Here is a 26,767-nt window from a genome sequence, read left to right as displayed (position 1 = left end):
AAGGTCCATGCCTCTGTTTTCATGAATATGGAGTCCTTCTTTTATCTCCCTTTAATTGAACAAAATGTAAATCCTAGAGTGTGGGCTGATGGAAAATCTGTGGGTCGAGCACAGCATGCTATTCCTGTAGTTGTTAAGCTCAAAGACCCACGTGTATTTCCACGTGAAAAACAGTATCCTCTGAAACCTGAGATGAAGGAAGGGTTGAAACCCATCATTGTGAATTCAAAGGAGCAGGGGCTATTAATTCCCTGTAAGAGTCCCTGCAACAGCCCTATTTTGGGTATAAAGAAATCAAATGGTAAATGGGGACTAGTGTAATATTTACATAATAAATGAGATGGTAGTTCCTTTACACCCTGTGGTGCCTAATCCTTGTACTCTACTGTTTGAAATTCCCGAATGAGCCAAATGTTTTTCAATTTGCCTTCTAGAATTAAACCTATATTAAATCATCCTCTACCTATGATTTGAAGACAATTGAGAGGATGTTTTGGAATCACAGGCCACTTTTGGATTCTGGGTTATGGGGAACTTGCCCAGCCTTTATATAAACTTATAACTGAGATTCAGCGGGCCTAAAGCGACAAGCTGGTTTGGTCTCCAGATACTCAAAAGGCTTTTAAGGCTCTTCAGACTGGTCTCCTGCAAGCTCCTGCTTTGAGCTTGGCCACAGGGTCAGAATTTAATTTGTTTGTCACTGAAAGAAAAGGTATGGCCTTGGGAGTTTTGACGTAACCCCGAGGGCCTCACCAGCTGCCTATAGGAGTGGAATCTTAAACTCTAAGGTTAGTATTTGGATGACAGACAGTAGGCTTCTTAAATATCAGTCATTGTTGTTAAAAGGACCAACAGCCAAGCTTAAAGTTTGTGGAAACTTAAATCCTGCCACTTTCCTTCCTGAGAAGGAAAATGAAACACCTGATCACGATTGTTCCCAATTTCAAACTTTACACTATGCAGCTTGGGAAGATCTGATGGATACCCCATTAGACAATCCTGACATGGAAATATTTACAGATGGCAGTTCTTTTGTTCGAGATGGGAAGCATAAAGCAGGTTATGCTGTGGTGATGGTTGAACAGGTTTTAGAAGCAAAATCTCTCCCCCAGTGTACAAGTGCTCAACTAGCAGAGCTTGTGGCTCTGACCCGAGCTCTAGAATTAAGCAAAGGGCAGCGAGTAAATATCTACACTGATTCTAACTATGCTTATTTGACTTTACATGCTCGTGCTGCAATATGGAAAGAAAGACAGTTTAAAATGGCAACTGGAGAACCTATTAAACATTTCAGAGAGACTGAAAGACTTTTAACTGCTATGTATTGTCCTAAAGAAATAGCTATTATGCATTTCAAAGGGCACAGCAGGGATAGGAGTAAAGTAGCCCAAGGTAATCAGCTGGCTGACTGTCAAGCCAGAAAAGTGGCACTTTAAGAAACCCCTTCACTGCTGACGCCTTTGATCTGGACAGGTCCTGTGGAACAGGAAAAACCACAATATAACTGAATAAGAATTAGAAAGATATGAGAAAAGAGGAACAAAGATGACTGAAAAAGGATGGTTACAGTCGGAGAATGGACGATTACTGAAAATGCTCAATGGAAAATTCTTAAGTGTTTACACCAGAGTTTTCATTTAGGTGTTGAGAGTACTTACCAGATGGCTTCTCACTTGTTTGAAGGTAAAAATGTAATGAAAACTTTAAAGAACATTATCACAAGATGTGAGGTTTGTCAGAAAAATAACCCAAAGACTGAAAAACCAGCAAAATCTGTATTACGATGAAGTGGAAAATATCCTGGAGAGGACTGGGAAATTGATTTTATTCTTATGCTGAAAACTAATGGGTATTCTTGTTTACAAGTTTGGGTGGATACTTTTACTGGATGGATTGAGACTTTTCCCTGTCATAGTGAACAGGCTAAGCGGTTTATAAGAATTTAATCCATGAAATTATTCCCAGGTTTGGGCTGCTATGGAGCCTTCAGAGTGACAATGGGTCCGCCTTTAAAGCTGCTGTAACTCTGGGTTTCAAAAGCTCTAGGAATGGCGGAGCCTGGTGGGCAGCCGTCTCTGGGGTCGCGCAGAGTTGGATACGACTGAAGCGACTTAGCAGCAGCAGCAGCAGGAATAGAATATCACTTACACTGTTCCTGGAGACCCCAAGCTAATGACATTATCAAAAGACATCTGCACATATTAACTCAAGAGATGCAGGACAATTGGATTAAAGTTCTACCCATAGCTTTAATGAGGGCTTGAACTGCTCCCAGAAAGGAGGGATTGTCCCCATTTGAATGTTTTTATGGAAGGCCTTTCTTACACACAGACATTGTTATAGACCCTGAAGCCTTGGAATTAACTAATTAGGTAACTCAACTTTCAACTTTTCAAAAGGTACATTAATGGAACTCTGGGAGGTGACTCTTGACCCTGCCTCTGAGTCAAGCAAGCCTCTATTTGAGCCAGGAACTGAGGTCCTGATAAAAACATTGGGATCTGGGGGCCAATCTCTCTAAGGACCTTACCAGGTTATTCTTTCTTCTCCCACAGCTGTCAAAGTGCCAGGAATTGATTCATGGATACATCACACTCGAGTTAAGAGGTGGCACCCTGACCAGGACTTAGTGACATCATTTTATGTCTTTACTTTCTGTGCTCTGACTTTGTACTTTCAGATGGGCCTGATAATCTATGTGAGCCTGCTTTTGTTGACTCCAAAAATCCTGAGTCTGCCATTTGATCCTCAAGACAATGCCTTCCTGTCCTGGGATCACTCCTACACTGCATTCCACAATCTGTCTAACTGCTGGGTCTACTTGGGGCCCCTGGATCAGAGACCCTCAATATGACGGTTAGGAGAATATGTTGCCTGACCAATTCAATGCCCTGTATCAGCTTGGAAGCAATTACAGAACGAGAACGATGCCCCTTTCCCTAGGCAACATAATTCTCCTAAAAGAAAAGCAGGGAATGAGAGGGTAACTGGCAGGAAGGCCAGGGGTCTCCAAATGGAGGAAATAGGAGGCAAGTATCAGACATTTGTACCTCTCTCTTAAGTGGCAGGAGGAAACAAGTGTTAGATTTCCCCCCCCTTCTCTATATAAATTTAAAAGGGGGTATCTCTTAAAATTCTGTGTTGCCATGACGACACCTAGCTCCACCTAAACTTAACTTTTCTCAAACCTTGAGCTAACCTTTGCGTTTTTCTTATGGAAATGATTGTCTTAAGCGATGTTAATGAACTATGTATTTACCCTAGACTATGCCTTCAAGTCAGTTCCACCTAAGACTCAGAACCAACTTGACAAGCCAGTATGTTTTACTCCTGCAGATATTCTCTATATTAATGAGACTATGTCTTTGCCTGGAAACATGCCTTTTTTCAAGATTCATGTCAATCATTTTATGGCCCAGGACAACTCACCTTGTGCCAATGTTATCTCAAAATGCATGCTGTGGGTGAAGGGCCTGGTGCCAGTCTCTGAGTTTTGAGACATTTCCTTTCTTCAGTTAGCAGCCTGCTAGTAGTTCTGTGGCACCCACTCCAGTCCTCTTGCCTGGAAAATCCCATGGACAGAGGAGCCTGGTGGGCTGCAGTCCATGGGGTTGCGAAGAGTCGGACATGACTGAGCGACTTCTCTTTCACTTTTCACTTTCATGCATTGGAGAAGGAAATTGCAACTCACTTCAGTGTTCTTGCCTGGAGAATCCCAGGGACGGGGGAGCCTGGTGGGCTGCCATCTATGGGGTCACAACTGAAGCGACTTAGCAGCAGCAGCAGCAGCAGTAACTCTATAACGTCCTGCTAAAGACAAGCAGGGGGGGCACTCTTTCTGCCCCTTCTGATGCTATGTCAGAAGCTTTCTCTATCTCTTTTATATTTTAATAAATCTTTATTACACAAAAGTTCTGAGCGATCAAGCCTGTCACTGGCCCTGGATTGAATTCCTCTCCTCTGGAGGGCAAGAGTTTGAGCATCTTTCACAGATTAGCAACAACCTTTCACCATGTCACTTCAGTTGTGTGTGATTCTTTGCGACCTCATGTAGCCTTTCAGGCTCCCTCCGTATACTGGATACTCCTCTGAGTACTTCTCTGAATATTGTATACTCTGAATACTGTATCCTTCTCTGAATACTGGAGTGGGTTGCCCTGCCATCCTCCAGGGGATCTTCCCGACCCAGGGATTGAACCCACCTCCCTTAAGTCTCCTGCACTGGCATGCGGATCTTGACCACTGAGCCACCTGGTTTTGAGTGCAAGCATCACTGAATCTCTGGGCCTCATTTTCCTCTTCTGGGATATGAGGATAGTGATGCCCCCTCTCTTGCAAGGTTAGCATGAAGGTGGAATCAGGCATATTTAGCATATTTCCATTTAAGGGCTTCCCTGGTGGCTCATTAGTAAAGAATCTGCCTGCCAATGGAGGAGATGCAGGCTCCGTTTCTGCGTGGAGAATATTCCCTGGAGAAGGGAATGGCAACCCACTCCAGTATTCTTGCCTGGACAACTCCAAGGACAGAGGAGCCTGGCAGGCTACAGTTCATGGGGTCACAAAGAGTCAGACACGACTGAGTGACTGTGCCCAGCACAGCATACTGCCCATCACCTAGTGAATGTTGAATGAATGGTAGCTCTTCTGTGTGTGTGCTGGGCACTGTGCCAGGCCTGACCTCTGTGGTGCTGCACGGCTTCACAGTGCTTTAAATAGAGAAGCAATCTTTCTTGTCCTCCCGACTGCCTGCCATTTTTGAAAAGCAGGCACCTTTCTCTAGCATTTTACAGCTGTGCTACGTGTCTTGAAGGTGGGCTTTGAAAAGCCTGACAGTGATTGTCAAGCCAGCTCTTTTCATTCTCCAGCAGGTGCCCAGGTAGCTTGGGGTCAAACACCTGCCATTCATCGTCCTCCAGTGAAATTTAAAATCAAGGATTGCTTTTTCTTATTGTGCTAAAAGAATATGGAGGGGAAAGAATGATAAGCGATTTAAACATAGGCAAACATTAGAGAATCACCAATTATTTTCAATATGTGCTTTAAAATAGGAGCAACTTGTTTGTGACTGTCACTATTTCAGGGTGCATATGGGCTGAAATACAAATATCTCTTTACTCTAACACTGTGGCAGTGTTTGTTAAGGCAGCAAATCTCCCTGACTTCCAACATTGTCTACTTTTGGATCCAGGCATCTTTTCTATCTCTTTTCAACATGTGCCTCCCAATTAAATAAACCTAGTTTTTATAGTCTTTTCCTTTCATCTTCTCAAGACCACTCCCCTCCCATCTCCAAGAGGGTCCTTTGTCAGGAGAGGGTCAGAGGTGAACAGTACTGACCAGCAGAGTTTACAGAATTTACAGGCTGCCCTATAAATTCCCTGCCATTCTGAGGCTGACGTCTCAGAGGAAGAAAGTCATTTCATAAATACTTTCTAAAATGATGAGCAGCCTTGTCTTTGGAAGGAATGTCCACTGGGTCTTCTCTCCCATCAGCAGGAGACTAACATGGTGTTGCTTTTCTGCACACAGATGGCTTAATAAAACACAAGCCTGTGTCCCACAACAAGGGAAGCCAGCACAAGAAGTCTGTGCACGTAACTATAGAGAGAAGACCCCAATCACCACGACTAAAACAAAGCCCTTCAGCAGCAACAAAGACCTAACACAGTTAAATAATAGCATAAACTAAAAAAAATTAATCAAAAATACTTTAAAAGATGATATAATAATACTATTCACAAAGTAAATGTTTGAAAAAATACTTAATACTTTCTGATGTGAAAGTAAAAGTGCAAGTGTTAGTTGCTGAGTCATATCTGACTTATTGTGACCCCGTGGACTGTAGCCTGCCAAGCTCCTTTGTCTATAGAATTCTCTAGGCCAGAATACTGGAGTGGGTTGCCATTCCCTTCTGCAACCTTCAGCAATCTGCCCGACCTAGGGATTGAACCCAGGTCTCCCTCACTGCAGGCAGATTCTTTACCATCTGAGCCACCAGGGTAGATAAACAAAACATAGCCCCACTAGATGCCTCTTTATTTTCAATCACTCAGAATTCCCAGAGGTGTATAAAACAATAGAACTTTGGAAGGGCGTTTGCTGACAGTTGGTGAAAACACAGGAATGTGGAGTTCCGCAATTTATCTTGGATCACAGTATTAGAAAATGTAAAAGACTGCTGTTTCTTAAATAGTGTTCAGAAAGTATAATATGGTTGTGAAAGACTGGCTTCCAAGATGGCATCGATTCTTTCTCCAAATTCACATTTGAAAGCGGTGGATACAAGGAAGGGTAAGGTTGATTTCCCCACTCCCCTTTGGATGCGCTTTGGTCAACAGAACATGGTACAAGTGTTTCGCAGGTCCCTCAGAGTACGTGCATACTTCTCATGCTTTCTTTTTATTTTTTAAAATTTTACTGGAGTGTAGTTGCTTTAGAATATTGCGTTAGGTTCTGCTGTACAGCAAAGTAAACCAGCTATACGTTTCCATATATCCCCACTTTTTTGGGATTTCCCTCCCATTTAGGTCACCACATAGCATTGAATAGATTCCCTTGTGCTATATTGTAAGTTCTTATTAATTATCTATTTTATACATAGTATCAAAAATATGGGGATTATATGTGTCAGTCCCAATGTCATTCCACCCTGCCTTTTCCCTCTTGGTGTCCATAATCTCCAAAATATAGAAACAACTCATGCAATTCCGTGTCAAAAAATAAACAACACAATAAAAATTGGGCAGAAGACCTAGAGAGACATTTCTCTGAAGAAGACACGCAGATGGCCAAGAAGCATATGAAGAGGTGCTCAACATCACTATTAGAGAAATGCAAATCAATACTGCAGTGAGTTGTCTCCTCACACCCATCATCAACAAATCTACAAACAATAAATGCTGGAGAGGGTGTGGAGAAAAGGAAACTCTGCTACACTGTTGGTGGGAATGTAAATTGGTACAGTGTTTATAGAGAATAGTATGGAGATATGAAATTAAACTGAAATCAATTATACCATTACTAAGGTACACTAGTGCAATCTGCAAAAAATATAAGTGCAAATTTCACAAGAGTCAAGACTTTCTGCAGGAGGTTTATAAAAATACACTGAGATGGGAAAAAGAAAAGACACAAGATAAATCGATGCACAGTTAAAACACTGGCTATCTAAAGGCTCACAGGAAAATGTGAAAGGAACATTGCCTTAGGTAATGCTCTATGCATATCCTACTGGTTTTGTTAACATAGTGAAAACAATGCATAGTCCAATCTGAGCTCCGAGTAGGTAAAAGAATCTTGAATTTTCTTCAGATGTACCAGCTGATGAATCAGTGATGTGTGTGTGTGTGTGTGTGTGTGCGTGCGCCTGTGTGCGCGGGCATACACATGTGCACTCAGTCATCTGACTCTCTGTGGCCCCATGAACTATAGCCCATCAGGCTCCTCTGTCCATGGAATTCTTCAGGCAAGTATATTTGAGTGGGTTGCCCTCTTCTTGTCCAGGGGATCTTCCTGACCCTGGGGTTGAACTCACGTCCTTTGTGTATCCTGCATTGGCAGATGGATTTTTTTTTACCACTGTGCCACCTGGGAAGTCCAATATTTATGTGTACAGCCTTAATTTAGCAGCTGTTTTTCAACTCTGAAGCAAATGTGAAATGGCAAACAAAAGGCAATGCTTTTACAAAGCACCTACATTTATTTCTAATCTTTGTATTCAATAAACCTCAGTTACTATACTTATCAGCTCCAGCCTAGCTGCAAATCATGAGATATAAGGCTATAAATAAAGAAAGTAAATAAAGATATTCCATTCATTAGGTATTGACTTTTTCAGAAATCACTTTACCACTAATATAACAGCTGTTTTTAAATAACTAGCAGAAGTTAATAGAATCATGTTGAAGTGAAGTGGAAGTCACTCAGTTTTGTCTGACTTTTTGTGACCCCATGGACTGTTATAGAATTCTCCAGGCCAGAATACTGGAACGGGTAGCCTTGCCTTTCTCCAAGGGATCTTCTCAACCCGAGGATTGAACCCAGGTCTCCCGCATTGCAGGCAGATTCTTACTAGCTAAGCCACAAGTGAAGCCCAAGAATACTGGAGTGGGTTGCCTATCCCTTCTCCAGCGGATCTTCCTGACCCAGTAATTGAACTGGGGTCTCCTGCATGGCAGGTGGATTCTTTATCTACTGAACTATCAGGGAAGCTGGTACTCATGATACTCAAAAGAATCATGTTACTTTAATATATTTTCAAACATAAATTCTACATATATATATATACATATATAATTTTTAACCTCAAAATAAGTGTCTATTGGTATGTTGTGTTCTGGTTTTGTTTCAGCTATAAAATTAGTCTGTGGCATCTTTTGTGAGATTATCCTAAACTAGTAAAGGAAAAGTAGTAGTTTCATTGTTCATTCAAAATCTTACTAACAATTATGAAAGCTGTGTTTTTTGCTGTAATCTTGTGGTGAAAAAACATTCAATGATTTTATGCTTGCTGCAGAAGTATGTCAAGAAATGAAGAGGACACTAGGAATCCAGAACCACTTTAAAAAAGATTGATTTGTAAGATGGCAAACAAAACTGCACAAAATAAAAGGTATAATTTTGAGAAAAAACAGCAAAGTATTTACAAAATTATACTAAAAACTATGATATGTAACTAGTGCAATTTACTGGATATTTGTTTTTACTGAAGGTTGTTAATAAACTTTGTACTTATTATGGTTTCCTTAAACTAAGGATAAAAATGTATATACCACCCAGGTATATACACTCGAGGTAAAGAACACGCCTGCCAATGCAGGAGACGTACGAGGTTCAGGTTTGATCCCTCGGTCAGGAAGATCCCTTGGAGGAGGGCACTGCAACCCACTCTGCTATTCTCATCTAGAGAATTCCATGGACAGACGAGCCTGGTAGGCTACAATCCATAGGTTTGCAGAATCAGACACGACTGAAGTGACTTAGCACACACAAGATTATTTTATATGTGAAATTTTAAGTTTTAATTAGAAATATATATTGGAACCTTGGAGGATGTTATTTAGTTGGTCAGTCCTGTCTGACTCTTTGTGACCCCATGGACTGTAGCCCACCAGGCTCCTCTGTGTATGGGATTCTCCAGACAAGAATACTGGAGTGGTTTGCCATGCCCTCCTCCAGGAGATCTTCCTTACACATAATAAATGCTGAATGCTAACCACTACTATTATTATTATGATCCTTGGTCTATGACCCCTGATTTTCCTATCCATGATGATTCCCAGGCTTGGAAAAGCAGGTTTCCATCTCTTTAGAAGAGAATGATGTGGATGTATACTCAGCATTCCATAATCCCTTAACCATGCAGTAGCCCGTAAGAGTAACCATATTAAATAGACATTTCTCCAAAGAAGATATACAGATGGCCAACAAATACATGAAAAGAAGCTCAACATCACTAATTATTAGAGAAATGCAAATCAAAACTACAATGAGTTATCACCTCACACCAATTAGAATGGCCACCATCAAAAAATCTACAAACAATAAATACTGGGGTGAGTGTGGAGAAATTGTTTCTGGGAATGGAAATTGGTACAACCACTATGGAGAACACTATGGGGGTTCCTTAAAAAACCCCATAGAACTACCCCTATAGAAACTCCCTATAGAACTACCATATGATCCGACAATCCCTTTTGGGCATGTACCCTGAGAAAACCATATTATTTCAAAAAGACACATGTACCCCAATGTTCATTGCAGCACTATTTATAATGGGACATGGAAGCAATCTAAATGTCCATCAACAAATGAATGGAAAAAGAAGCAGCGGTACATAATATACAACGGACTATTATTCAGCCACAAAAAAGCAATGAAATTGGGTAATTTGTAGAGATGTGGATGGGCCTAGAGTCTGTCATACAGAGTAAAATAAGTTAGAATGAGAAAGACACATACTGTATGTTGATGGGATATGAGATATATATATATATATATATATATATATATATATATATATATATATATATATAATAAGGGGCTTCCCTGGTGGCTCAGATAGTGAAGAATCTGTCTGTAATGCTGGAGACCTGGGTTTGAACCCTGGGTTGGGAAGATCCCCTGGAGGAGGGCATGGCAACCCACTCCAGTATTCTTGCCTGGAGAATTCCATGGACAGAGGAGCCTGGCGGGCTACAGTCCATGGGGTCGCAAAGAGTCAGACATGACTGAGCAACTAAGCACAGCACAGCATATATATCATATATCAAATATATATAATCTAGAAAAATGGTACAAATGAACCATTTCATTTGTAGGGCAGGACAGGAATTGAGATGCAGACATAGAGAAAGGAAATACGGACATGCTGAGGGGAATGAAAGGGTGTGATGATCTAGAAGGGTGGAATGTGGAGTGGGTGGGAGAGAGTTAAGGTGGGGGATATACACATACATATAGCAGATTCACTTCATTGTGAAGCAGAAACCAACACAACATCTTAAAGCAATTACGCTCTAATAAAAAATAAAATGTACTAATTGTACATGAACATGTAGCTTCAATGTGGTGCAAATTTGCTCTAAAACTAATATACTGTTGATAATGAACAGTAAACACTTAACTAAGAAAAAAGTAATATTTATACAGCAGCGACGGTTGGGAGCTAATGTTATATTATAAATGTAAAAAATGAAAGAGTATGATAGGGTTTATCAGAGCATCATCATGCAACAGCTGTGGAATGATTATCCACAGATTAAAATGTTATCTCTTAGGGGAACCGTTTCCCAATATTGTTGACTAAATTTCTTCTGATTGAACATTCTAATAGCAGCCTTTAATTCTCCTCATAGCCCTTGTCACACTGTGATTAGATAGTCAGTCATAATGCTGTTGAGCGTGTGTGTGTGTGTTAGTTGCTCAGTTGTGTCTGATTCTTTGTAACCCGTCTGTCCATGGGATTCTCCAGGCAGGAATATTGGAGTGGTTTGCCACGCCCTCCCTCCAGGGGATCTTCCTAACCCAGAGATCTAACCCAGGTCTCCTGTATTGTAGGCAGATTCTTTACCACTGAGCCACCAGAGGGAAAATTTTTGAGATCAGGGACACATCTTCTGCTATGTCCCTACAATCTAGTACAATACATGTTTGAAGCAGGTGGACATGTGAAAAGACCAGTAACATCAAACACTACATTTGCAAAGCACAACTGATTTCTTGCTTGTATTCAAAGTATATATTTCACTTTTTTCTTATGCTACCTACATAGCAGCTTGTCATATGTTGTATAGTTGCTAGTTGTGTCCAACTCTTTGTGACCCCATGGACTGTAGCCCACCAGGTTCCTCTGTCCCTGGGATTCTCCAGGCAAGAATACTGGAGTGGGTAGCCGTTCCCTTCTTCAGGGGATCTTCCCACAGTCAGCTTAGGCATCACAATTATAACAATCCTGGCACCTCCTCTTTAAGATGCTGCCTACTAGTCTTCCTTCAGGTTTTTCTCAGGATTTAATCTTCATCTCTCTTTCTATGTAATGTTGATTTTTAGATGGTAGTCTTGTGCTATCTTGGGAAGAGGTCCCCCCCCCCCATTTTATTTTTCTCCCTCCTGCTCTAGAAACAGCAAGAAAATGCATTTTACACTCTTTCCCCACTTCAATCAGTAATTGAAGTTACAGTCTTTTCAGCTCCTGTGTGTTTTGACACAGCTCCCACTATCGATCTCTCTGAACAGAAGGTACAAAACAAACTGTAAGGAAAATAATTGAAACATAACTACATCAGAGTTCAGATGTCATAAGGTGATGTATTAGGGTAGTTAGCATAACAGAGGTGGTGTGTATGGTTAGTTCTAAATGTTTTGTAAACTTTGACAAAGACAAGATTACTCACTCTTCCTAAAGATGTCCTGTTACCCCCATCCCTCACCAGAACATGTTCCTTATTTAAGGTGCTTTCCTTTTCCGGCTTGCCCGGTGACCCAGTCTGTAAAGAATCTGCTGCAATGTGGGAGACCCTGCAGTGTGGGAGACCCTGCAATGTGGGTCCGATCCCTGGGTTGGGAAGATCCCCTGGAGAAGGAAATGACAACCCACTCCAGTATTCTTGCCTGGCAAATCCCATGGACAGAGGAGCCTGACAGGCTACAGTCCAGGAGGTCACGAGTCAAATATGCCACACCTTTTCTGGAATAATCTCTCTCTAAATTGCTCCTTCCTGAAATCTCATCCACTATTTAAGGGTGAAAGCAGTTATACACCACTTTCCCTTTTCTTTCCCCTTCACATTTTACATGCAGTTCCACCCGCTCAACTGGTCAACAAGGATTTCCTGAACAACCGGTTTGGGGGTACTGTGCTCAGTTTTAGTGATAACATAATGAGCAAGATAGAGTCCGGTACCCATGAAGCCATGAGCCCCGAGGTTACATGATACGTTAAATGTTATATTATCTCCAATAAGCAGCTCTGTTGATGGACCCACACAGATAAAATCATTTGTCTGGCACACTAGCTAAAGAGCAAAAAATATACTGGAGATAACAAAGCAACATAGCTAATTAAATCTGGAGAGCTTGGCTACTCAAGAGAGGAAAATGTCCCTGGAGAGAGCACCTTGCCCTAACCGGTGGACGGTAGTCTAGTACCAGTCCTTTGGGCTTGGAGTTAAGCTTCACCTGCCTCCCTTGGAACAGAACCCCAGAGCCTGGCAAGTATGCCAGGTAGTCAGTCTGACCTTCCTGGGGAAGAAAATGACAGTCCACTCCAGTGTTCTTGCCTGAGAAATCTCAGAGAGAGAGGAGCCTGGCGGGCCACAGTCCATGGGGACACAAAAGAGCCAGACACAAGAAGTGTTGAAACAAGCCAGCCTAAACAAGAAGTCAGGAAATCAGCTTTGCACCAAAATAGTTTCAAGGAGAGTCAGTTGCACATTTACAGTTAAAATAATCAAAAATAAATAAAATAATCACTATTTCAAGCACAGTTCTTCTTTAATGAAAGCTTTAGACTTTCTCATACATTTTTTGGAAAAAATTCTGTCTTATTTCTCCAGTAATTTTATATTCCTTTATTAGGTCAATTAGCATTCACAGGAAGTGGTGAAGTGATAGTACTAACTGGTCCATATTGCACACTTCACATTCCATAATCACCTAATTTCTTAGGAGAATCTAGCTGCCACATATTTCTTAGTATTCTTTTTCTTCTAGAAATTTTGGACTTAGTAAAGACAATAGATTTTATAAATTTACCTATAAAAAGCCTTAGAGGGGATATTTGTACTAACCCTTCAAGAATTATTACACATCAATAGCTACATTGTATGTAAGACAAATCATTTCCTTCGTCATTTCGTTCAGTTCAGTTCAGTTGCTCAGTTGTATCCAACTCTTTGCAACCCCAAGGACTGTAGCATGCCAGGCTTCCCCCATCCTCTGTCACCCTCTTCTCCTCCTACCCTCAATTTTTTCTAACACCAGAGTCTTTTCCAGTGAGTCAGGCCTTTCCGTCAGGTGGCCAAAGTATTGGAACTTAGCTTCAGCATCACAGCTCAGACTTACATCTTAGAGCCTGAAGCATGAGGTTCAGAGAGGGTGGAAGCAGCATGCTGGGGCAGAGCTGGGAGGAGGACTCAAACATTCAGTTGGCTCCTGGTCTTTTCTGTTTTCCTTTTACTGCTATTTTTTGTGTTTTTTAAAAAAATAAAATAAAATAAAATAAAGATCTGTAAAATAAAAAAATAAAAAAATTAAAAAAAAAATAAATGTGTTTCACCTTCACATTTAAAAAAATGCCTTTCCTTATGACCTATATGTATAGGTGAGATGGTTGGATGGTGTCACTGACTCAATGGGCATGAGTTTGAACAAACTCCAGGAGACGGTGAAGGACAGGGACACTCGGTGTGCTACAGTCAGCGGGGTCTCAAAGACTTGGACACGACTGAGTGACTGAACAATGACAGCATTACCTATATGCATAACTTAATCTTTCCTAAAGACAGGTTGTCACCACCCCCTCATAGTCTCCTTAGTGTAGCTGCTACGACAATGAATTTCAATTATATTTGTGGACCCATGGACAGTTCTGTCAGCAAAGTACACACTCATGGGTCACGTTTGCAGATTTTGTTCTGAAGGACTCAATCCAAAAGGCTTGAGCTTGTTTCTGCTCTTCTGCTCCGGCCCCCGCCAGGGTTATTAAAGTTTGTTGAACAAATTTTAACCCTTGGATGTCAAATGTTATAAAAATATAGACGTCCATCTTGCTCTATAGCATTTTTGCTTTAATTGTTTAAATTATGGTAAATACATATAAGATAAAAATAAGGGATACCTATAGTCTAAAACTCAAAAAGTGTATGGATCACAAACTTAAATTCCTCTAAACCTTCTTTGAGCTCTGGTCCAGGCTTCCCTGGCGGCTCCATGGTAAAAAAATCCACCTCCAATGTGAGAGAGCGGGGTTCAATCCCTGGGTTGGGAAGATCCCTGGAAGAGGAAATGGCAACACATTCCAGTATTCCTGCTGGGATACTCCCAAGGACAGAGGAGTCTGGCAGGCTATAGTCCATGGGGTCGCAAAGAGTTAGACATGACTGAGTGACTGAGCATGCAGGCAAGCACACCACCCCCTCATAGTCTTTACATTTCCACCTGTGTGTCTGAAAAGCTCCTTAAACTGCACCAGACTCATTATCTTACCTCCAAAGCATCTCCTCTTGCAGTTTTTCCCATTTCAATGAACCACGAAAGCATCCACCAGGTTGTTCAAATATTTCCCAACTCTGTTACCTTCTTCCTGTTTCTACCCTCCCCTCCCCTAGTCCAAGCTACCATCAGTCATATCTTTCCTGGGTGACTAAGAACCCCTCCTAATTTCTCCTCCTTTATGTATGCATATAAGTTTTTAAGTTGATTGCTGGTGACTTTTTTCAAGGTAGATGATAACATTGTTAACATATAAATGATATACATATATCATGCATCTGTGCCTTGATCTGTAATCCATATGTTACGATGCTATGCTCTCCTCCCTTTGACTGCCCCCCTCCCCCACCCATACAATGCTGCCTGAGTCCCAATCCACCTCTTACAGGCTAAGGAAGTCAGATCCCCAGCTGCCTCCTCCTCACTGCCCTTCTGGAGCCAGTCCTCCCCACATCTCCTCCATCTTTAGACTCTCTGCCCAGGACTCACACTATGTAACATTTTCTGTCCAATCAGAGATCTAAGGGTCTTGCCTATAAAGATTACATCAGTCCCTGTGGCCTGCTTATAAGAGCCAGGAACTAGGATAAATAATTTAATATATGACCATTTGTTTTGGATTAGTAACTTCTCTGAGAAACCCTTAGTTCAATTCTTCCCTTCATCTTCCAGGAACATTCAAAATCCCATTTGGAAGAAACAAGTGGAATTAGCAAATCTTGTCTATTATATCAGTTTAAGAGCTCTGTGTCAATTTCTCAGAAGATAATATTTAAATAATACATGAAATGAAACATGCAAGCTGGCTAAATCACCATGATAAATCTTTCTAGAAATTACGCTTGATTGCCAATGTAATATTGCCATTATGAAAGTGTGATCTGACTCTAGAATCTGCAGCAGATTCATTGGGTGTTTAGTCTATGCCAAGTGGAGCGAAGGTGCTAGGAATTCTGTAGGAGACAGAGTCCCTAACATCAGAATGCACTTTATCACAGGGAAAGAAAGACTATAAGTGCTAAATGAATATACAACACAATTTCAGGTCCTAATAAGAGCTATATACAAGAGGAAAAAAGACTAAGAGGAAAGAGAATAAATAGAGTCTAGTATTCTAGTTAGGAAAAGCCTCTGAGAAAAGATAATATTTGATTGGGAGTAACCCATCAAGTCAGTGATGCCATCCAGCCATCTCATCCTCTGTCGTCCCCTTCTCCTCCTGCCCCTAGTCCCTCCCAGCATCAGAGTCTTTTCCAATGAGTCAACTCTTCGCATGAGGTGGCCAAAGTACTGGACTTTCAGCTTTAGCATCATTCCTTCCAAGGAAATCCCAGGGCTGATCTCCTTCAGAATGGACTGGTTGGATCTCCTTGCAGTCCAAGGGACTCTCAAGAGTCTTCTCTAACACCACAGTTCAAAAGCGTCAATTCTTCGGTGCTCAGCCTTCTTCACAGTCCAACTCTCACATCCATACATGACCACTGGAAAAACCATAGCCTTGACTAGACGGACCTTAGTCAGCAAAGTAATGTCTCTGCTTTTGAATATGCTATCTAGGTTGGTCATAACTTTTCTTCCAAGGAGTAAGTGTCTTTTAATTTCATGGCTGCAGTCACCATTCTGATGGACAGGGAAGCCTGATGTGCTGCAATTCATGGGGTCGCAAAGGGTCAGACAGGACTGAGCGACTGAACTGAACTGAATCCAGTACTCTTGCCTGGAAAATCTCAAGGTCGGAGGAGCCTGGTAGGCTGCAGTCCATGGGGTTGCTAAGAGTTGGACACGACTGAGTGACTTCACTTTCACTTTTCACTTTCATGCATTGGAGCAGGAAATGGCAGCCAACTCCAGTGTTCTTGCCTGGAGAGAATCCCAGGGACGGGGGAGCCTGGTGGGCTTCCATCTGTGGGGTTGCACAGAGTAGGACACAACTGAAGTGACTTAGCAGCAGCAGCAGCAGCAGCAGAACCATAATAGGGTTTCCCTGGTGGCTCAGTGGTAGGAATCCACCTGCCAATGCAGAAGGTGTGGGTTCAATCCTGGGTTGGGAAGATCACCCTGGAGAAGGAAATGGCAACCCGCTCTAGTATTCTTGTATAGGAGATGCCATGGACAGAAGAACCTGGCAGGCTACAGTCCATGGAGTCGCAAAAGAGTCAGACTCGACTGAGTGACTAAACAATAGCAACAGAACCACAAAAAGATGGCAGTCTTGCAATATTTCAGGGAAGAATGTTCCAGGCAAAATGATTGGAAAATTTAAAGTCATAGTCAAGAATGAGCATTGTTCCCCCCAAAGATGAAAAGATACCTACAGGGCTGGCACTGTTTCCAATGATAGAGATATGGAAAGAGAGTGCAGAGGAAGACAGGGAATGCAAAGCAACGGTCACTCACCTGCACTTTAATATCATCACAATGGGAAGCCACGGGAGTCAAAAGTGGAAATACATGACCTTATACATGACGAGACACATCTCTTGGCTCCTATATGCAGGGCTGAAATGGACAGAGCCTAAAGCAGAGGAAAGGAGTTAAACTACAATGTTCTTACAATAACTCATGAAATTTGGATCCTGTTAGGGGAGATGGTGAAAACTGTGGGAGTTAACTGATGGACCATGAAGGATGGAAGGGAAAGAGTGAGACTGAGGATTGTTGATCTCAACAAACAATGGAGGTGGTTCTACCTAATACACTAAGGAAGACTTAGGGCACGGGGGAGAGCATGTTAGGCTTCGACACCCAGGTGGAGAGGCTGATCAGGCAGACAGAGAGAGCTCTGGGCTGAAGACTTTAGTACAGGAGTCATCCGTGTATGCATAATATTTAAAAGACATGGGTAGGGATGATGGCTTCCCCAGTAGCTCGGTGGGTAAAGAATCTGGCTGCAATGAAGGATACTCAGTTTCGATCCCTGGGTCAGCAAGATCTCCTGCAGGAGGGCATGGCAACCCACTCCAGTATTCTTGCCTAGAGGATCCTACGGGCAGAGGAGCCTGGCGGGCTACAGTCCAAAGGGTCGCAAAGAATCAGACACAACTGAACACAGCACGCAGGGATGAGGTTTCCCAAGAAGGAAGCTTAAGTCAAAAATAAAAGAGAATAGAGGGGAAAATATTTGCTTGTGGCAACATTTAGAAGTCACGTAGGATGGAAGCAAGGAGAAAGGGTGAAGAATTGTCACTTAGGGAGAAGGAAAACCAAGAGATTAGAGAGTTATGAACCTAGTGGGGAGAATGTTTCTGACATTCAGTTGGAATTCAACCAGGTCAGTTAGTGTTGGAGTTCAAGGATGATGAGGATGGAAAACCAGCCATTGACACTGGCAAAATGTGAGATGTAAGTAATCTTCAAGGAGGTATTCCACGGGCTGGTGAGAACGGGAACTTGCTTGGAGGTAGAGATGTCAGTAGCTAGTACTGATGACTTTTTTAAAGGAAATTTTGCTGTGAAAATGAGCTCTACATGTTCAATACAGTGGTATCGGTAGCAGTATAAAAACATTTTAAATTTAGACAGTATTAAGACATGTTTAGGATACAGATGCAATGACTGGGAGAGGAAGAGATATTGGTTGCAGAAGAGCAACACTACAGGACCTTCTTCAAAAGGAACAAGGGGGAGCATCCTGAGAAGAAATGGGGGGATAGAGGCCAGTTCACTCTCCTGTCTCTATGAGAAAAAACCAGTATACCTGTGAGGCTCAGGCTGTGGAACCAATAGTGGAAAGACAGCATGGTTCTCTTATGACTAGTTTTTTTTCTTTTTCTCTTTTTTTATGATAAAAGTAAGTTGATGGGTAGAGGATTCAGTGAGCAAGTACTACAGATTTAAGGAAAGGAGAGAAAGTCTGAGATTATCTTCTCATTAAGAGGGTCTGGTGCAATAAAATTAGTATAAGCACACTTTGAAAAACAGTAGGAAGTTTCCTTTAAAAATTAAAAATAGGACTGCTGTATGATCCATAAATTCCAGCCCTGGAAAAATGTATGGAGTAAAAACCATAATTCAAAAATATACATGCACCCCAATGTTCATAGCAGCACTATTTACAATAGTCAAGACAAGTAAGCAACCTAAATGTTCACTAACACATAAGTGGATAAAGATGGCGTGGTGCATATATACAATGAAATACTACTCAGCCATGGAGAAAAATGAAATAATGCAGATTTGTAGCAACAAGGACGGACTTAGAGGTTATCATACTACATGAAGTTAGACAAACACCGTATTATACCACTTACAAGTGGAATCTAAAAAAATGATACAAATGAAATTATTTATGAGAGAGAAATAGACTTACAGACATAGAAAATGAACTCTTGGTTACAAAAGTGAAAAGGTGGGGATGAGGGATATATTAGAAGTTTGGGATTGATATATACATAGTAGCAGTTGTAGTGTTAGTCGCTCAGTCATTCAGACTCTTTGAGACCCCATACTGCTATATATAAAACAGCTAAACAACAAGGCCCTACTGTGTAGCACAAGGAGCTATATTCAATATCTTGTAACTAACAATAATGGGGAACAACCTGAAAATAATTTATATAGGAATAATGTGTTAATCACAGGTATACAGAAATGTGATTCCATTTTTATTGTTTAGTTGCTGAGTCATGTCTGACTCTTTGCAACTCCCTGTCCTTCACCGTCTCCCGGAGCTTGCTCAAACTCATGTCCATTGAGTCGGTGATGCCATCTAACCATCTCATCCTCTGTCGTCCCCTTCTTCTCCTGCCTTCAATCTTTCCCAGCATCAGGGTCTTTTCAAATGAGTCAGCTCTTCGCATCAGGTGGCCAAAGTATTGGAGTTTCAACTTTAGCATCAGTCCTTCCAATAAGTATTCAGGACTGATTTCCTTTAGGATTGACTGGTTGGATCTCTTTACAGTCCAAGGGACTTCCAAGAGTCTTCTCCAACACCATAGTTCAAAAGCATCAATTCTTTGGCACTCAGCTTTCTTTCGGAGAAGGCAATGGCAACCCACTCCAGTACTCTTGCCTGGAAAATCCCATGGACAGAGGAGCCTGGTAGGCTGCAGTCCCTGGGGTTGTTGAGAGTCAGACAGGACTGAGCGGCTTTGCTTTCACTTTTCACTTTCATGGATTGGAGAAGGAAATGGCAACCACTCCAGTATTCTTCCCTGGAGAATCCCAGGGATGGGGGAGCCTGGTGGGCTGCCGTTATGGGGTTGCACAGAGTTGGACGTGATGGAAGCGACTTAGCAGCAGCAGCAGCAGCAGCAGCTTTCTTTATGGTCCAACTCTCACATCCATACATGACTACTGGAAAAAACATAGCTTTGACTAGATAGACCTTTGTTGGCAAAGTATTGTCTCTGCTTTTTAATATGCTATCTAGGTTGGTCATACCTTTTCTTCCAAGAAGCAAGTGTCTTTTAATTTCATGGCTACAGTCATCATCTACAGTGATTTTGGAGCCCAAGAAAATAGAGTCTGTCACTGTTTCCATTGTTTCCCCATGTATTTGCCATGAAGTGATGGGACCAGATGCCATGATCTTAGTTTTCTGAATTTTAAGCCAGTTTTATGAATTTTAATTTGAGTTTTAAGCCAGCTTTCTCATTCTCCTCTTTGCCTTTCATCAAGAGACTCTTTAGTTCCTCTTCAATTTCTGCCATAAGGATGGTGTCATCTGCATATCTGAGGTTATTGATATTTCTCCCCACAATCTTGATTCCAGCTTGTGCTTCATCCAGCCCGGCATGTCGCCTGATGCATTCTGCATATAAGTTAAATAAACATGATGAGAATATACAGCCTTGATGTACTCCTTTCCCAATTTGGAACCAGTCTATTATTCCATGTCTGGTTCTAACTATTGCTTTTTGACCTGCATACAATTTTCTCAGGAGGCAGGTAAGGTGGTCTAGTTTCCTATCTCTTCAAGAATTTTCCACAGTTTGTTGTGATCCACACAGTCAAAGGCTTTGGTGTAGTCAATAAAGCAGATGTATATGTTTTTCTGGAACTCTCTTGCTTTCCAGAAAGTATATTCATATATTAAATTATATATATATATAGAGAGAGTTATATATTTATATGTTAAATTATACATATGTTTGTGTGTATTAATATACACATGTATATGAATCACTTTGCTATACACCTGTAATTAACAACATTATCAGCAAGTATAAAAGTAAAGAGGGAAAGTGAATTTAAGTAAGTGAGGTCAGATTTCTTATCATTGATAAGTTAATATGATCATAACTAGATGATGTCATTCCTAATTATTTCTGAGCCAAGTAAGTAATATAATTTGAACTTCTGGAAGACAACATATTCCTAAGTTGAAACCTGTGTTTAAAATAAATAAAATACATTCCTTTCTAAACATTTGAAGTATTTATTTAACCTTAGTTCTTGTAATAAGATAATCTATGGACTTTACATAAAATCTGGGCTCTGACTCACACCAACCAATATATAGTTTCCCTGGTCTTTATCAGGGGAAAAAAATCTATAAAATTATTGATAGCAAGACTTTTTGAACTCAAGATATCATGATATATAAGACCATTTTCATTGAACTCTTGACCCTGGCCATAAATGCATGAGTATCTCCATTTACTTCATAAAGTGATCATATTACATCGTTGAAAGATATTTATTAAGATAAGTGGGCTTCTTCTCTGCTAGTTTTAAGCCAGGTACATCCACACTGAGTTTTTTATACAATTGCCCCTTCACTCCTTCTGGCACTACAGGAAAATGTAAAATTTGGACCTACAAGAGATGCCCAATACACTGGCTACTTAAGAAAGTGAATTAGATGTAATTATGTATGCATCGCCTTTAAAATTGCAAAGCTACAGAGCTGAAGAGTGACACTTGATTCAGGTCTGCCTTTCAGGGCAGGATGTGAGTGGATAATTGACACCTGAAACAGTAATTCTGCAGAGGCAGAAGAGGGGCCACTGCCGGCAGGCAGGGCTGAAAGAACGTTTCTGTCAAACAGTGTCTCAAGTGTGGTGTCTTCTGGAAAGCCTGCTCCTGCTCTTTGAACCACATATTTGACTTCTGTCCTAGCTTCCTTTCCAGCCCACTATTTACAGCACATTCAGCACCATGTTGGCCACATCTAGGCATAATCCTTTCTCTTCCTTCAAACCATAAGATCCTTCACGGGTAAGACTTAGTCTCACTCTTTGTGTTTCCAGAACGTGATGCAGGCAACAACCCATAGTCTGTATCCAGAAAGTGTGGTGGTGGATTAGTCACGAAGTCGTATCTGACTCTGTGACCCCATAGACTGTAGCCTGCCAGCCTGCTCTGTCCATGGGATTTCCCAGGCAAGCATACTGGAGTGGGTTGCCATTCCCTTCTCCAGGGGATCTTGCTGATTCAGGGATTGGCCCTGGGTCTCCTGCATTGCATGTGGATTCTTTACCACTGAGTACCTGGGAAGCCCATAACCAGTAAGTGTGGGAGGAGTGAATTCAAAACTTCCCCTGTAGGCAAAATGGTGTTGTTGAATAAAACAGCTGGAAAGCTGGAGACTGCCATCACCCAGGAGCCAGTTAGAATAATCCTGACCTGCACAGGGTACTGGGCACAGCTGTAAGACAGTAGGCTTCTTCTGGAAGAGAAAAGACTTCTCCCCAGGCTGGGTCTTGACACTTCCCAAAGGGTTAAGAGATGCCCATCCTGTTGGCAAACAGCAAGGCTATTGCATGTGCGCATGCTCAGTCGCTCAGTTGTGTCTGACTCTTTCGCGACTTCAGAGATTGTAGCCCATCAGTCTCCTCTGTCCATCGGATTTCCCTGGCAAGGATACTGGAGTGGGTTGACATTTCCTCTTTTAGGGGATCTTTAAGCCTGTTGCACAGCCCTCAATTCTCCCCAGTCTGCAACAATGAAGCTCCACAGTTTTCATGATAAACTTAGCAGGGACCACAAAGCCTGCTCCTCCATTTCCAGCTTGACACCCCCCCAGCCCTCTGTTACATGAAGTCCTCCACTAAGTACAACACTACTGCATTTGCCCAACATACTGGAACATATAGAATAGTAATAATACACCAAGTATTACTAAAACAGTAGTCACCCCCAAAGTTAGAGTTGCATGTCTCTTTCTAAGCAACTGTTGTAACACTCACTTTATTAGTAACCAACATTCTAAAGGCATTAATCTGTGTTTAAATGGACCCTAAACTCTTGAATGAAGAGACAGGAAAGAACAGAGAGATGTTCACCGCTTATGGGCTTTCCTGGTGGCTCAGTGCAGGTGACACAGGTTAGATCCTTGATCCAGGAAGATCTCAGATGCCGCCGAGCTCCTAAGCCTGTGTACAACAACTATCAAGGCTATGCTCTAGAGCCTGTAAGCCAGAGCTCCCGAAGCCATGTGCCCTAGAGGCCCTGCTGTGCAACAGAGGAAGCCTCTGCAATGTGAAGCCCGTGTGCCGTAACTGGAGAGTAACCCCCGCTCTCTGCACAAGAGAAAGCCCACGCATAGCAACAAAGACTCAATGCAAACAAAAATGACATTTTTAAAAAAATGTGTAGCTTTCATCATGGTATGCCTTCTGTTTACTAACTTTGTACAAAATTAAGGCCTATGTCTTTGGGATAGTTTTGGAATAAAGTGAATCATGTATGTCAAATGTACTTAAGTATGGATTGATTTCTGGTACACAAGAATTCAAAATTTTCATGTACCTTTACTCCTATTATTTTGTTTTTTATTATGGTAGAATGTACCCGACTATACTACAGTTTTAACTGAATGTCTTCTACATTGAAGTTCAGTGTGGGGATACCATCTTATTCCCTTTTCTATGCCAATGCTGAGTTTCCTTGCCACGTGACAGGCACTCTGCTTTTACAGATTTAATAAACACATTAAGACAGCAGCGCTAAGCATGCATTTAGCCTTCTTCATCTCTTTTGCTAATATATGTTTCTTGAGTGGCAGGAAACCATTCACCATCTTCTCTACGTATAACAAAGGAGAAAGAAAATATACACTCGCTTTCAAATAACTTACAGTTCAGTAAGAAAAGTATAAAATACTAGATAGTCTTAGCTCCTGATGAAATTTTAAAAGCAGGAGAGAAGAAAGCAGGAATATCTAAGGAAACTTCTGAACAACTAGTGTTTTAGGAAAGAAAAAGTACTTATTTCATTAGGTCATCTTTCGGGATAGACAGAAATCCCATGGAAGAATAAAACAAGCCCCATTTTAAGTTTGATCTATTAATTGATCTTTTTTTTCCTAAAAAGATGGCTTATACTAATAATTGTGTGAATGTCTGTCTGTGGATGGTTTCTTAAAAAAAATATTTTACTTATCTTGTCTGGCAAGAATGAAACATGAAATAGTTGAATGTATTTAGGTTTAGAACATACTATTTAGAATAAGGATTTCCTTGGTAGCTCAGCCGGTAGAGAATCTGCCTGCAATGCAGGAGACCCCAGTTCAGTTCCTGGGGAAAGATCCTCTGGAGAAAAGATAGGCTACCCACTCCAGTATTCTTGGGCTTCCCTGGTGGCTCAGCTGGTAAAGAATCCACCTGCAATTTGGGAGACCTGGGTTCAATCCCTGGGTTGGGAAGATCTCCTGGAGAAGGGAACGACTACCCACTCCTGTTTGAATAAATGATGTAATAAAATTTTGTTTTCATCTGCTGTTTGTCCTTCTCTCTCTCTCTCTCTCTCTTTTGTTTTTTCCAATTCTGGCATTGCTAAACTTAAAAGTCACGGCCAGATAAACACTCTTTAGAAACAGAAACTGCCTTTTCATGGGTATCTTTAGGCATCAATGAGTCAATTAAGTGAGGTTCAGCTATGGATGTTGCGGGCTTCAGTGAAGAGGAACCAGCGAACAGAAGGTCATAGCTTTCCCTATCTCAGGTAAGACAAACATTTCAATGAGAGGACGAGGCTGAGGCTACTCTGGTTTGTATCCTGCTCATTCGTATGATATTCTGACAGGATTGACTGGCTGACTTCTCCAATTGGTAGCCTAATGGCAGGGTTATAGCCATGCCTCAGTTCTCAATCACATCTATCTTGTGGCCACACTCCAGGACAGGAAGAGCATCCCGGCTTTGGACCAAACATCAAGTTTAACAAGATGAATTTTTCATACCCTTAGTTCATTTTCATTCTAAAACTCTTCTAATAAACATGTTCAGAATTTAAGTATATGGAAGCTATTAAAGATTCACTTTGCTGATGTGACTGAATTTGGGAGGATTAGGGTGAAGTGTTTTCTCTGCCTCATTTCTCTAACTAGCTGAAAAACTCCATGGAAAAATAGCTGCTCATATGACTATTTTCTTTCTCCCACCTTTTCAACAAGATTTTTCTGGAATGGTTTGTCTTCTAGGACATAAAACTCATAGGCCGGTACAGCAACTTTTCAAGGACTGTTACAGCTCTAGTAACATTCTTGTATGTGTTAGTTGCTTAATTGTGTCTGAATCTTTGCAATTCCATGGACTGTAGCCTGCCAGGCTCCTTTGTCCATGGGATTCTCCAGGCAAGAAGGATGGATTGGGTTACCATTCCCTTCTCCAGAGGCTGTTCTCAACCCAGGAATTGAATTCGGGTTTCCCACATCATAGGCAGATTCTTTAGTGTCTGAGCTACCAGGGAAGGTCACCAGGGAAGTAATATTCTTAGTCTTTTCAAGAAATAGCAGGATCCCAGCCATAAATATATCTGTATTTTATACCACGTGAGTTCAAAGTTACAAGCCAAATGGTGTTAAGGAGATTTCTCAGTTTCAAAAAAGGCTTTCCAGCTCAGAAACAACCAATTTACACCAAGTCCTTTGCACTTCTTCAAGCTTCTAGACAGTGTGTCAGGGTCATAGCCTGGTCTTACTATAGATAATTATTGGCAGTCACAGAGTTGGAAATGGCAACCCACTCCAGTATTCTTGCCTGGGAAATCCCATGGACAGAAGAGCCTGGTGGGCTATAGTCCATGGGGTCACAAAGAGTTGGACATTGCTGAGCACGCACACACACACACACACACACACACACACACAGTGTTGAAAACGATGGAATCATGAAGTCATTAAACAACTACAGCACTTTTCATACTTGTGTCAACATTTGAGTTGACAATAGTGTTTTCTCCATTTTGCCTTCTCAGCGAGGGTACACTTACAGAATAATATATGGTTTAAGCTGAGAAATCATAACTCCAAACAATCATCCAGAATTTCACAAATAGCATCCAAGAATTCAGATCTAGTGTGCTCATCTCAGACTTCAATGTACAGAAAATAGTTCCTTCATGTCTCTCTTCCTTGCCATCTCCATGACCACTTCTTAACTTAGTGGCTGTCTCTTATTCTTTCTCTCCTGGACTAGGCCAACCTTCTAACTGGTATCACCTCTCTAAAACCTGTGCTCTACAAAGCTACCCAAGTGATCTATCTATTCCAACTTTATTAAGGCTTAAATTGAGGACCTGAAGCTGTAAAACTTCTAGAATAAAACATGGAGGGTAGGTTCCTTGACATTAGTCTTTGCAATGATATATTTTTTTTTAATTTGACACCAACAGCAAAGGCAGCAAAAGCAAAAACAAGTAGGAATACATCAAACTGAAAAAGCTACTGAAGAATTTATTTACAGGGCAGCAATGGAGAAGCAGACACAGGGAGCAGACTTATGGACATGGGGAGAGGGGAGGAGAGGGTAGAAAGAGTAACATGGAAACTTGCATTACCATACGTAAAAATAGATACCCAACAGGAATTTTCTACATGGCTCAGGAAACTCAAACAAGGGTTCTATATCAGCCTAGAGGGGTGGGATGGGGAGGGGGATGGGAGGGAGGTTCAGAAGGGAGGGGATATGTGTATACCTATGGCAGATTCATGCTGAGGTTTGACAGAAAACAACAAAATTCTGTAAAGCAATTATCCTTCAATAAAATAAATGAATAAATAAAGCTACTGCATAGCAAGGAAACCATCAACAAAACAAAAAGACAGTCTATGGAGTGGGAGAAATACTTATATATCTAACAAGGGGTTAATATCCAAAATATATATTAA

At 41.3% G+C, this 26,767-nt stretch overlaps 1 protein-coding gene and 1 long non-coding RNA gene across 2 annotated transcripts in view; one reads left to right on the top strand and one right to left on the bottom strand.

Annotated features, from left to right (window-relative positions):
- GALNTL6 (polypeptide N-acetylgalactosaminyltransferase like 6) overlaps positions 1-26,767 on the bottom strand; it is a 1,480,702-nt gene that overhangs the window by 675,838 nt on the left and 778,097 nt on the right. The gene's annotated exons all lie outside the window — the stretch shown is intronic.
- On the top strand, positions 5,308-26,537 carry LOC120855272. The gene is made up of 3 exons (XR_005719244.1): positions 5,308-5,322; positions 16,738-16,743; positions 26,410-26,537. It is a non-coding gene; the product is annotated as an uncharacterized LOC120855272 (long non-coding RNA).

The sequence above is a fragment of the Oryx dammah genome, unplaced genomic scaffold (genome assembly GCF_014754425.2).
Source record: "Oryx dammah isolate SB20612 unplaced genomic scaffold, SCBI_Odam_1.1 HiC_scaffold_1, whole genome shotgun sequence".
In the NCBI taxonomy this organism is placed as follows: Eukaryota; Metazoa; Chordata; class Mammalia; order Artiodactyla; family Bovidae; genus Oryx; species Oryx dammah.
The sequence above is the reverse complement of the archived record's forward strand: the minus strand, read 5'-3'. Positions and strand labels throughout refer to the sequence as shown.